A 13001-nucleotide genomic window follows, 5' to 3' on the forward strand; every position below is an offset into this window, starting at 1 on the left:
CTCAAAATCACATACCTGCCTGAAAAACCGTGGCATTAAAACTTAATAAATCTGTGAAGCACTTCTGATGGGCTTTGTGGGTTTTGATTCTGAGGTGTTTATATCCGACCTGGAAAGACTGAAAACATTTCATTTACTCTGAATTAAGGCTGAGATTTTCCTACAATCCATCACCTACTGCTGGAGGCACAAAACGCATGAGGTTTGAGAGAAAAGGAGGGCAAAGCCCCACTTATAGTGCAGTGCTCAGCACTGTCCCTGCCAGAGCATCGCAGCATTGCTTACGGCCGTGTTAGTGGTAATGTTGGCGCTTATTCCTGGGCAAAGCTTCCTCAGGAACCCCAGCACAGATCCTTCCCCTCCTTGTCCTTGTGGCTCACAGGGAAAGCCAGCTCCCAGCTGCTCCCATACCCGGGGAAGGCAGGAGAGGCAGCCTGTGCACCTTCCCTGGCCTCTCGCCTCCCTCCTGGGGGACGCCGGGTGCCAGGGCTGGGAACAAACACCCTTCTGCTTCCCTGCAGCCCCACTATCTGCTCAAGACATGCAAAGACCAAAGGGTGCAGACCTGCAGCCAAAATAGCAGTGAGGGGCATGGGTGTCACCTCCTCCACCCACCCAGTGTGGGGACAGCGTGAGGAGGTACCAAAACGGCTGCCAACGAAGCTGGCAGCCACAGGGGAATTTTCCCAGCTGCAGTATTGGCCCTTTTCTCTCTCCTGACAGCACCAAGGACACAGGGCCCCTTGCACAGCACCCTGTTGTCCCACAGCAGCGTGCTCTGCAGCACGGTGCTCCCCACAGCACGGCAGGGATGGCTGCAAAGTACAAATGCCACGTTTTATTTGCCTCTTCCCCCAGCTTGTGCTGGCTAGGCAGTTTTTGGACAAGCTGTCTCAGCAGCTCCAAGGGACAGGGGGCAGTGACGGGTTATGGCCATGGGGGGGACAGCAGTGCCAGGGGGCTGCTTCACACTGCGGGACAAACAAAAAGCCTGGGGCCTCAGGATCAACAGCCCGGCCGGCTGCCGGGCCCTGCAGCCCGGGTCGCCTCGGGGGTGTCCCTCAGCATGGCGCCGTGCCCTCAGCATTGCGCCGTGCCCCCAACATGGCGCCGTCCCCTCAGCCTGGCGCCGGCCCCGCGCACCCTCCCCTCAGCCGCGCTCCCGCCCTCGTGGGCGGGCGGGGCCGGGGCCGCGCACGCGCAGTGCGGAGCGGTGAGTGGGGGGCGCGGCGGGCGGCGGGCGCGGGGGCGCGCATGGGGCCGGGGCCGCGCACGGGGAGCCCCTGAGGGGCCGGCGGCGGCTGGGGCCGGGCGCTGCGCCCCGTAGTGCGGCGGGGACGGGGTCTGCGCTAGGCCCCGAGGTGGAATAAAGGAGTTTGTTGTGGCCCGAGGGCGGCTGGGGAGCGCAGGCAGCCGCCTGGGCTCTCGTGTTGTCGAAATAACCGGAAAATAATAAAAAATAAAGGCCGTGCTGTGTGCTCCAGCTAGGGAGAGCTCAGCTGTGCCCCGACCCCCTCACACCCCCACTGAGGTGGCCCCAAAGTGTCCCAGGGCACGGCTGCAGCGCGGGGCCGCTCACGGGGCTTTTCCTTCAGGGTCTGGGCTCGGCGGTGCGGTTTTTAGCCTGGGTTTTAAAACTTTACTTAGGGACGCGGTTGCGTACGGCCCTCTTAGTGCAGACTGAGTGAAACCACAACCGGTGCGTGAAGCCGGGGGCCGAGCAAGCGGGGCTCTGTGTACAGGCGCTGCTGGGGCGTCACCTCAGGGTGTTTGGCTCCAGCAGCGGCTGGCGCTCCTGCTGAGGTAGCCTCTGACAAATAACCAACGCCGCCCGCCTCGCAACGGGGCCTGGGTTTATTGCTGACAAGGTCTCTCGGCACCGTTTCCTCGTGGCAAGTTATTTTTTGGTGTTTTGCTGCTGGAACTGGCCTAGTACAAACACGGTTTAGGGGCACAAAGCGTAACTTTGCCGACACCGTTTAATTTGCTCGCCAGAGAAGTACGGGCTGCCCGAGCAAAGGCACTTCTGCCCCTTGTGCAGGGAGGCTGCTCCAGCCCGTGGCCGCGCTCTCAGTGCAGTAGTGTGGGTCAGGAAGCAGGTAACGTGCCCCAGTGTTTACCAGACGTGTTTCTGATCCGCGTCATCCTTTAGAATTTGTTTATGCTCTAGGGGTAGTGCTATTAGGGGATGGACTTCATTCTTTCTCTCTGTTTTTCCCTAACCCTGCCTTTAAATGACCAGGCTGGCCCACACTGATATTTTTCAGCCACCTCCAAGGTGTTTTGTGGTGGAAGCATCCAGAATACTGACCCAGAGACTTCTGACGTTCAATTTGGTATAGGAGTGCAGCTGACAGAGGTGAGGACCATGTCTGCAGGTTCCTGGGTCTGCCTTCTGTATGGCCATGTGTTTGCTAGATCTTAAGGGGTACAAATATGTTTCTGTTAAAGAAATAAGCTGGAAACAGGCAGTTCCTGATGAGGTGTCAGCTCAGCCCTTCAGCCTGCAAAGCTCTGTCTGTGCCACTGCCACCTCCTTTCTCACTGTTGAGAATTTCTTCAGCACGAGCAATAAAAAGGCTGCAAAAACTTTCGATCACCTCCAAGCCCTTTTTCTTTCCCTGCTCTTACCTTGCAAAGAAATGGAGGACTAATTAAATACCAATGTGGTCAAGCTGGGCAGGTGTGATTGAAAGCACATCAACTCTACACTGAGAACATCAACTCTACTGCAAGGCAGTGGATTATTGCGATAAATTTAGGGATAATAGTCAGTCCTTCTACGTGCTAATCCTCTCTGCTACCGACTCCCTCTGTGGCTTTCATAACCCACCTCAGCTCTGTTACCACTCAGGTTTCCCCTCTGAGAAATAATGTTTAACTTTCCACGCATGGAGTAGGTGGATCAGCTTTAATTAAGATTTGTTGAGCGCTTTGTTGATAAGCTCCCTATAAAGCTGGTTATTATTTATTATTAACACAGATATTCTTAGCGCCTGAAATGAATAATGCCACAACACTGGGGATCTTCTGGGAAACAGCCATGTGGAAGGAGACGGCATGTGTTAACAAAGGCTTTGTCAAATTTCTTCTGGCTGCAGTTTGCGAGGCAGCGTGTTCGTAAAGCTCCCTTTCCAAAAAAGAAAAATAAATAAATACAATTTGAGTTGCTGTGAAATCTTAAATGTTCCTGGAAGTTAAGCCCTAATTCTGCACAGGACTTGTGGCTCTTGCCCACTTGCTGGATTGCTGGCAGAGCCTTCAGCCGGGGTTTTGCTCAGTGTGGTGCAGCTGTGCGTGCATCTATCAGCTGCATGGGCACAGCTGCTCTCACGCTCTGTGAAATACCTCGTTTCAGTGAGCACTTAAATCCTCGCAGTGCTTTTGGTAAGGATTGCTGCCGGTGCCTCTGGCGTGGCAGGGAGCTGAGCTGGGTGAGGATGCGGGAAGGCTGCAGCCCATGGCACAGGTTGGCTTGGTGGCAAGTGCAGCTGAAGAGCCTCATTTCTGAAAGGTACCACAGACATGAATTGGAGCGGGTACAGCTGTGCTCGTGCTGTGTTGCTGTGTGGGTGCCCTTTCAGCAGCGTGAGCAACTCTATTGTATTTTTGGGAAGAGAAGGCTGTTAATTTAGCTCTTAAATGTCACTGCTCTAGTGGTGTAGGAGTGGCCAGATGGAGGGTGCTAAAACGAAATATGGGGCTGGAAAAGCCACCTTGTCCCTGCTCCTGTCCCGGGGCTGGATGGGGGATGCTCAGGGTCAGACTGATGGCAGCGGGCACTGGCTTAGTGTTGGGGTGCAGGCATGTTCCCTTAGGGCTGTGGCAGGACCCCTGACGTGGGTCTCCGTGGGTATCGCCCGGTGCCTGCGGTGCCTCCTGTGTCCCCAGCTGTGGGTCCTGGTCCCTCACACCTGGGGTGAGCTGTGATGTGCGGCTGCGGCTGCCCGATACCTCGCCTAACTCTCCTTTGCAGCAAAGGTAGCAGCCTGCTGCTGTCTCTCTCCTTCAACAAGCAGGGAGACCCAGCTGATGGTTGTCCTTCTTGTAGGAACTGTTAGGTGCTGAGAGCTGGTAACAAGTCCGGAGGGGAGCGGGGATGCAGAAACCCTTCAGCAGCTTCCTACGAGCTGCCTATGTTATGTCGCCGCCTGCTCCTGTCGTGGCACAGCCCTTCCAGTTCGTGCCTTTGGGAGGAGCGGGACCAGCACCTAGCTTCCAGCTCTGCCCTCCCCGGCCTAGCTGCGTTTGCTAATTCCCTTTCTTGTCTTACAGAGCTGTGAATTTTATGCTGTTAAATCCCAGAATGGTGTTTAGTTTGTTGCTGCTGGAGCTGTGGTGCTGCAACGCTGACACACGTTTTTAGTCTAGTCCCTGATTTTCTTTGGCATTACCTCCGTCAAGAGGTTTTCCCCCGTGCTGCATTTGTGCATCTGATCTTTGCTTTTGCTTTCTCCAAGGGTAGTTCTTTGCCTTGTTTTTACGGCTTTTCTTTTTATTGATCTGTGGGATTTTTTTTTTTTGAATTTTTCTTCAGTTTATCAATTCTGATCATGACCTCTGGAGTGCTTCTAGCTCTTAACTGCTGGGCGTCCTTTCAGGTTGTATAGAAGTACTTTCTCTTTCATTCTGCAGGCCATGAATGGAAAGGATGAATGAATAGAAGCAGACTTGGACAGAGCTCCAAGGGTCCCTACGTGACGTTTTCTCCCTTTGCAACAGGGAATCGCTGAAAGCTACCCCTGGAGTGCACGCGTGGGTGAGTTGCTTTGTTTTCCTTCTCCAGCCAGTACTGCGCCTCATTAAGGTGAGCTCACCTCGTCTCGATTCTTCTGGGTTGCCAAAAAGCCTCTGAAGGATATGGGGAAAAGCCTGCTCTAGCTCCCTTGTGCTGGCTGGAGGTGTGATGGGCAGCTCTCTTGAGGGGGAATTGTGCCCTGTTTCTGAAGGCTCGGGTGATTTTCGGGAGCTTTCATGAATCTCACTGAACACTGTGTGTGTTCTGCAAGCTGGGCTTTCGCTAGGCCTGCCTGGCTCAGCTCAGGGCAGTTCTCCAGTCCCTCAGCCCAGCTTCTCCTCTGACAGCCCCCCAGGCAGCGTTCCTTCCCCGGCCACGTGCGGTGTGCGCGCTCAGCAGGCGCCTCCCGGCTCTCGGTCTCACCGCGAGGTGAGGAGGGTGAGGCAGAAACGAGCAGCCTGGGAGCAGAGCTTCGCTGGAGCAGCTGCGCACAAACAGCAGGAGCCCCTCTGCGTTGGGGGCCCAGGGGCGTGTGTGCGGGACGTGGGTCTGCAGCGTGTTGCTGTACTTCCCTCGTAGCTCTGTCCGCAGCGAGGCAGGCTTGGCTGTGTGTGACTGAGGCAGTAAAAATGCAACTTTCTTCTCCTGCAGTCCTAAGGACGTTCCTTGTGGGGTTACTCCACTCTGGATTAAAACTGACTTGCTCTGGCGTAATTAATTATAATATTTCTTTTATCCCTGAGTGGTGTCTCCCTGTGGGAGCAGTTGCAGGATGCCTCGTTCCAGCAGCGCTCTGCTTGTCACCTTCGCAGTGCAAACTGAGCTGAGGAGGAGGAGTTGCTTTAACTGATGGAATAGCCTTAATTAGGGAAAATGTCACTGTCCAGACAGTGCTCTAACTGCCCCCAAGTTTTGTCAGTATGGAGCTGCTGTGTTCAACTTTCTGAAGGTGAAGAGGCTGGTCCTCTTACAAAGTGTGCTTCAGTCCACTGTAACATCTTTCTTTGCACGTCTGTGTAACTGGGGGGTGAAACTCGGGCCCCCAGAATTCAAGGAGAGCTCAGGGTTCCTCTGTTTTTCATCCCTTCCTCCTCTCAAGGCTGGTAGCTCGAGGTGCCTGGCCACAGCTGCTGCCTCTGGCTGTGCTTCATCACCAGCGTAAGGGAGAAGCTGTGCCGTGCTAGCTCTTGTGTTTGAGCAATAAACTCCATGGCTGATGTCGGCACCCTGACCAAATTTCAATTCCAGGGAAGAAAATTCAGCCTCCCCAAAGCACGCCTGTGATTTCTGTTGGATTTTTCCTCATTTCTTGCAGCAGGGGCTATGTGCTGTAGCTAACTATCGGTGGAGAGGTTGTGTTCCACTCTGGATACAGTTGAGTCTTGCTGGTGGATAAATTGCAGCCTGAATCCAGGTTGTAAAGCCCTCTGGACTTCACAGGATGCAAGAGGCTGTATTTTATCCCAGGTGCGGGTTTGCAGATAAGTCGGGAGGATTTTCAGTGAGCAGGTTGTAAGAGTTCTGGTTACGCTGGTTGTCTGCACAGCCAGACTCCCTGGCAAATAACTGAAAGGCCTGCTGCAGAGAGAGACAGAGGAAGATGGGAGGGTGTTTTAGAAACCTCTGGGTCACTGGGATGGGGGAAGGACGATGCAGATGTTGGTCTGGAAGAGGCACCGAGCCAGGTATACTCCTTTAAGCCCCTACAGAAAAGACAGTTTTTTGTCTTTTTTTAACAGCTGCCTATTTTGAACCAAAATAGTTGCTTTAATGAGAGTTTTTAAAGGTTTAACTGTTAATTTTAGAATTTTTATTTCAAGCGTGCTTTCATAGAATTAACTTTTTCGACGCAGAACGCTTTAATGTCTTCCGTGTTGGTGCTCATTTGCAAGAAATCTATGTGCAATTATTTCTTATGTACCAGTTAAATCTATCAGCCAACAGATGTCAAGTGTAGCAAAAATGCTATAATAATATTATGGTCTAATAATAGTTATAATGATTCTAATTACCTGGCACGGCTTTTGAGAGAGGCAGATTTGGAAATCAGCGCAAATGAAATGTTTAACCTTGAACTGCAGAAGGAGAAAATGGGCACTCGCGCAGCTCCTTGGGCTGCAGCCCTGCCCCCCCCAGCAGACACCCCCTGCCCGTCCTTTCCTCGAACGAGTCGGAGGGACGCTCTGCTCCGGTTTGAAGCGTTAAACCCTCGTTCTCGGCATGTCCAGGGATGGAGAGGAGCGCTGTAGGTGAGCGGCTTTCTGGAAGTACCTGTGACTGGGAGGCCCGCTCGTTCTGAGCCTCGTGCCGCAGTCTAGCCGCGCTTCCCGAGCGCTGCTGCTGCCTGCTGATTGCGATGGGCGCGGATCCCTCCTGCCTTGGGAGGGCTGCGGGAGGCTCAGCAACCTTCATCCTTTATGTGAGCCGGTCGTGCCGCTTCTGAGCGTCAGGGAGGCTTTGACGCAGCCTGAGAGGCGCAGAGCCAGCCCCAGCCTGCCTTGGTGCTGATGGGAGAGCGGCTCTGGGGGCGAGTGGGCAGCAGTGCCTGGTCCCGAAACGCCTGGTCCCCGTGGAGGTGGGAAGGAGGGGACACGTCAGCAGGTAGGGGACAGTCGCACTGCTGGGCACGCGAGTTCGGTGCTTGCTTGGCCTTCGACAGCCGGGACCTGCGTGGGCCCTAGCGGAGTCTCTGGCCCCAGTGCAGGAGGGGTGCTCTGTGTGCCAGCTCTTCTGTGCAGCTCCCGGTGCACCTCTACCAGTTTTTCCTTCAGGAAGGATCCTGGGCAGCTTTTTCATACGTTCAGGAGGTTTTTGGCCAACGTTGCCCTGTGCTGTGTGTCTTGGGGGGCTCAGAGCTTGATGCATAATGGATTGCTCCTTGCCACAGCTGCTCGTTTTACTTTTGTGCTGTGAAGTTGGTGAGGAGTCCGTGGTTCACAGGGGAGGATCCTTTACACAGAGGGTGCCCAGGATAGGCTGGAAGTTGACAGCTTTCAGTGATTATATGCCAGGCTGAACTTTTTGCCTCTAAATAATAGATTCAGCATGCTGGTAGCTCAGCAGGGCCACCGGGAATCCGGCTGTCGGTTGCTGATCCCCAGCACGGGCAGCAGCTGTGAATCTTTTATCATGTTCCTGTAAAATGGATCCAGGTGTGTCCTCGCAAGGTTTCCTTTTCTCTTTCTTGTAGGCTGATGCTTTCTGCTTCTCACGAAAGCGAGCGTTGCAAGCTGGGCAGCTGCAGCCCCCTTTCCTTGGGGTTGGTGCCGGTGAGGGCTCGGCCATCCTCGCGTTTGGGAGGTTTGCCTTCGGGCTGGGGCTTGTCTCTGCCCAGTGTATCGCCGTGGAAATAGGAGCTGCCCGCACAGCCTCTCCCAGACGCGTGTGAAAGAGGACACAGGCGTGGGCTACCCTTGTTCAAAGAAAATGATTTCTCAGAGTAAATAACTTGCCAAAGAACCCTTGGTATCGCCCCAAATGCTATTAAGGAAAAGACAGACCTTGGGTCTCCTCAAGCCTGAGCTGTGAGGCTCATGCAATATTCACTTGCTGCTTTGCTTCACGAGCGTCAGGCGGTGCTGCTGTGACCGGCGCTGACTCATTAACCTGCCGGTGCTTTTACCCCAAGAAACCAAAGCTCCCTTTGTTTGTCTGCTCCACGTGAACGTTAGCACTGTATTTCTCATGCTGCGTGCCACGAGAGCGCTGTCGTGCACCCCTTTTATCAGTCTGTTGAGATTCCCTGTCCTTGCTGGTCTGAATCCTCTGGCCTGGTTTCCAAAGGACACAAAGGCGCGTGCTTGCATTGCCTTCCTCTCTTTCACTCTTCCCGCTCCCTCCCGGTGTTTTCCAGCACTCACCAGTTTCAGGCCGCCCAGGAGTTCTCAGAGAAGCAGAGTTCCTCCCGGTTTGCCCCGGGCATCCTCCCTTGGGACAGAGGCTGTGTGGATTCACCTCCCGTAGGCGCCAGAAACCTGAATGGGAGAAGGAACAGGCCCCGTGTGCCTGCTGAGGACGGGAAGGCACCGGCAGGAGCTCGCCCTGGTGCCCTGCTGGGGAATGCTGGCTGTGCACGCTGTCCCCTTGTGGGAGAGGGTTTGGTGTAAGGGACCGCGTGGTAAGCCAGTGTGCGGGGCTAGATCTTCCCAGTCACGTTGAACGTGTTCTCTGGTTGCTCTTCTCTTGCTTTTCTGCTGTTTCCGTGCATTTTTGGCTCTCGGACTTCAGGCGTATCAGCCTGTGTGGGGAGCGTGTGACGGGTGCTGGGGGAGGACGTGAGGACGCCCTTCTCTTTCCACTGCTGCTGCCGTTGTCCTTCTTCCACTGCTGACTCTTCTGCTCCTTGCAGTTCTTGTGCTGGATCTCTCCTGCACACAGAAGAGCACAGGCACCTTCTGGGCTCGTCCGACTGTGCCGGCACACACCTAACCCCAAACGAGCTCGTGCTGGCCTCCCGGGGGCTCGGGGAGGCTGCCCTTCCTGCTCGCCGGGCGCCAGCACGCGCTTCCTTGCGTGGCGCCTGGTACGTGGAGAACCTTCTCGACAAGGTCCGGAGGAGCCCTCCGGCACCTCTCTGCCTCATCGCCTCCACATCTCATTTCAGTTTTCGTCCGTAGACATCTCTTTGCCCTTGCTAAACACTCCGTCTCAATTTCTCTGCGTGAGGATTGTTTAATTTGTAAATGTTGTAGGATGCTGTTTGAAGGATCCGATATGAAGCCGTATTTCAGTTACTGTAATGATCCACTAATGTGGGCATATTTCAAAGGCAGGCTAAGCAGCACTGTGGGGCTTAATTAAATTTTGTTTTTTCAAGTAAGCATCAGTAGATAGACAATAACAAATGGTGGGCCATACAGCCCAAATTCACTCTGTTTCCTTTTCCAAGACTGTGAAGGTGAAAACGTGTAACCCCTAAAATGTACTTGGCCAGCTCGCAATTGCAGCCGTAGTGCAGCTACTTCTGTGGGAGTTTTTCCTTTGTAGTTGGAATTAATTTTCTTGATCTCCTCCTGCCCACAAAATAAACTGTTACACTATGCACAATTTCCAGCGGGAGCCTTGAGTGAATTAGATTCTGCTGGAACCTCTGGTCTTAAAAGGTTTTAAAAGCAGCGTTATTGCTTAATGCGTGATGGCTCGTGGAGATGTGTCCTTGGCAGGGTTAGCGGCTGAAGAGCCGGGCGCCAGGCTCTCGTTCCTTCGGTGGGAAGCAGCCGGCTGGGTACAGGCGGGGTTGGTGCATCTGCATTGTTGCACCCATGTCAGGAATAAGCAAGTGGCTTTAGGGCGCTCCTTTCCTTTTCTTCCGACGAGCGCGGAGCAATCAAGTTCAAAATGTGTGCGGGGAAGCTTGCGAAGTCTGCTCAACAGCAGCAGGAGGCTGTCGGAAATCCTAGTGGCACTCGCAAGGGTGGCACTTTTGCAAGTTTTGTGGGGGGAAGGAAATTCACTGGTGGTGCTGTAAATGAGTTCCTTTGTTTGGGTTTTTGCAGAGCATCGCTTTAGGAGAGAGCGAGCTTGCTGGCTGGAGCATCTTTGAGTCCTAGCTGGTTTTCTGGTGGCTAGCGTGGTTTTTGTTCCCTTCATTGTTCAGAAAATTTTCCATTGTTTAAGAACACAATCGGAATTTGCTGAGGAAGGCAGTGCGGGTGCCCTGGAGCTCCTCAGCCGTTTGATTTCTCTCTGAAATCTGCTCAAGTCAGAGAGCTGGAAAAAAGTAAACTTTTCGGAGGAGGACCTGCTGTCCTCTGCTCAGAGATGGGAGTTTGAGCCGTGGTAAGGGTTTCTACCTGAAGCCTCGCCTGCCTGCAGGTGCATCTCCAGCAGCAGGAGGGTGGCTGGCAGGAAACAGCAATCCTGTCCGAGTAAGGCTGGCAAGAGAGAGCTGATGCCAGTCCCTGTGGCTGGCGAGAAATCCTGGTACAGACAAAATGGTGCCTAAATATGACTTGTCAGGAGGCATCAGATGCTCTTTCAGTAAATGCTGGGAAAAAATGGCAGCTGAGGTCCGTCTCAGGTGAGTGACACCACTTGAAGCCCGCTGCCATTTGGGATACCTGGAGCTGGTGGATGAGTCCTGGGCTGGGGATTTGCCTCTGCACGGAGCTGCAAGTGCTCAAGCCTGGCGTTTGCAGGGGCAGGGGGGTGGGATTTGGCTTTCCAGGCCGCTCCTGGGACCCTGAGCGGTTCGATGGCTGAAGTGGGAGCTCGCCAGGCTGTCCTCGGAGAGCTCGGGGATGGAGCTGCTGAGCCGGGAGCAACAGCGAAGACCTCTCACATTGATTTTGGCACCCGCTAATTAACTGTGCAACGGTGGTGGCAAAAATGCTGCAGGCAGGGCCAGCGAAGGGCAGACCTGTGGGGCTGATTCCCCCCCCCGCAACAGGGCCAGCGCTGGGGGCCGGGGCCTGGCCTTCGGTGGCTCTTGCAGGAGCGTGCAGCACGTGGGGCCCGCGAGGGCCTGGGCTGAGGGGAGGGCAGGGCGCGGGGAGCTGTGGTGGTGCTCGGGAGGGAACCCAAAAGGGTTCTAGGCCTGGTTTTTATGTCGTTAATTCAGTCTGTGTGAATTTACTTGTAGTTTGATTCTTTCAAGTATTCTCGTCTTATTTACTCTGCTTCTTATTTCCATCTCAGTTGTGTTTATTCTAGTGAAACAGCTTTTTTTTTTTTTTTTCCTTAAAGGTGTTTTATTCAGGGAGCTGGCTTGTCCTGTGCTGACAGGAGACCCCTGGGCTTTTCTGAGCTGCCTGGGGGCTTTGCCAGCGCAGCCCTGGTGGAGCTGACGTTGCCTTGGTGGGCACTGCCTCCCGCAAACAAACCAGCCCCGCGCCCGCTCCTGCCCTCTGCCTTGTTTAGCAGCTCCCCCTAACCCCACAGGGCAGGAGCAGAGATGATGCCGGCCCTTTGTGAGCGGCCAGGCGGGCAGGGCAGTGCTGCTCACGTTGAGGTTTGGCCAGGGAAGTAGAGCTGAAATCTCTGCTTTTGCTTGGAAGGTTTCAGGTCCAGGTTTTGGCTTTGTAATTGCGAGGTTACCCCCTCAGAAAGGCATCGGTGTGGCTCGCGGGGCCTCGTGCTGTGGCTGCAGGGAGAGCAGGTAAAGGGCAGGAGGGAGGAAAACACGGGAAGGAGATGAGGATGAGTGAGGGGTGGCGGAAGGAAGCTGAGGTGAAGGAGGGGGAGAGGCTGGCTGGGAGAGGAGCAGCGCTCGCTCCCATCCTGATGACCCACCGCAGGCTGGCAGCGCTCTGTGCTGTCAGGGCACGTCTGCAAACGTCAGCCTTCGTGGTGGCTCCCTCGGATGGGCACGGTGTTGTGCCGCGGGGCGAGGAGCGTGAAGCTTCTGGGCTAGGAGGAGCTTCAGCCTAGAGCAGTAGCTGGAAGCCCAAGGCCTTTGTAGTAAGGGATGCTGCTGACGGCTGCCTCGCGGGAGGTGCTGCCCAGGACCGAGGCGTGTTAAAGATGAGGAGTGCTCTGCTCTCCGTGTCGCCTGGCTCTGGCGCCGGCCAGCTAGGTTTCTTGGAGTTTCCTTCGGAGTCTGGCAGCCTTCTGCTTCAGGGAGCACAGTGGTCTCGTAAGAGTTGATTTGAGCTGACACATGACAAATTGTTTCTGCTGGTGGGTACTCGAGGCGGGCTGTTAGCTGGCAGCCTTGGCTCTGCAGGCACCAGGGAAGCTGGGCACGGCGAGCCTGCCCTCCTCCTGCTCGAACACACCAGCAGAGGAGTGTTCTTGTGGGCCACCTCCCGTCCCAGCCTCCTTTTTGCTGGTTGAGTTGTGCTGTTTGCAGAGATTATTAATGGTGCTTATGTGCTTAAGACGCTCCTTGTGTTTGTCATTGTGCTCCGGCGTGCGGGGCAGAGCCTGCCTTTCTGGCTGCCACGAAGGACGCTCTGTTGGGTTGCTTTGCTTTTGGGCACCCTTTTAACTCTGCAGTGAGGAGTGGAATATTACTGTTCTCGGCAGAATTTAGTATCTAGTAGTGTTACCTAAAAAGTACACATCCCCTGTGAGATGCTGTAAATACGTTTTATCTCTTCTATTACCTCTGGTTTCCAGAATATGTCCCCTAAGCATTTTAATCTTGTTTTCCAGGCATGTCTCAGGGTGAGGAATCGCTCCTATTTGCATCTTTGGGAGTAATTACTATGTTCATTAATTTTGTCTCATCCTTGCTGTCCATCTATTATTGCTTCCAAGAGAAAAAACCCTCTGTAAATCTCCGCTGGAACGGGGCTGACTGCTTGGTTACCAGGAGGGCCGT

The 13001-nt window shown here is 54.4% G+C and overlaps 1 protein-coding gene across 6 annotated transcripts in view; it reads left to right on the forward strand.

Annotated features, from left to right (window-relative positions):
- The first annotated feature begins 1167 nt into the window (after window positions 1-1167).
- SIL1 (SIL1 nucleotide exchange factor) overlaps window positions 1168-13001 on the forward strand; it is a 93929-nt gene continuing 82095 nt past the window's right edge. For 2 of the 6 annotated variants that reach the window (XM_035562868.2, XM_035562870.2), the window contains exons 1-3: window positions 1173-1213; window positions 2268-2359; window positions 4636-4759. The gene's annotated coding sequence lies outside the window, so the exon portion shown is untranslated. Of the gene's footprint in view, window positions 1214-2242; window positions 2360-4635; window positions 4760-13001 lie in introns of all 6 variants that reach the window. The other 4 variants (XM_050713561.1, XM_050713562.1, XM_035562869.2 and 1 more) reach the window with 3 other exon arrangements.

Source organism: Cygnus atratus, chromosome 14, assembly GCF_013377495.2.
Source record: "Cygnus atratus isolate AKBS03 ecotype Queensland, Australia chromosome 14, CAtr_DNAZoo_HiC_assembly, whole genome shotgun sequence".
Classification (NCBI taxonomy): Eukaryota; Metazoa; Chordata; class Aves; order Anseriformes; family Anatidae; genus Cygnus; species Cygnus atratus.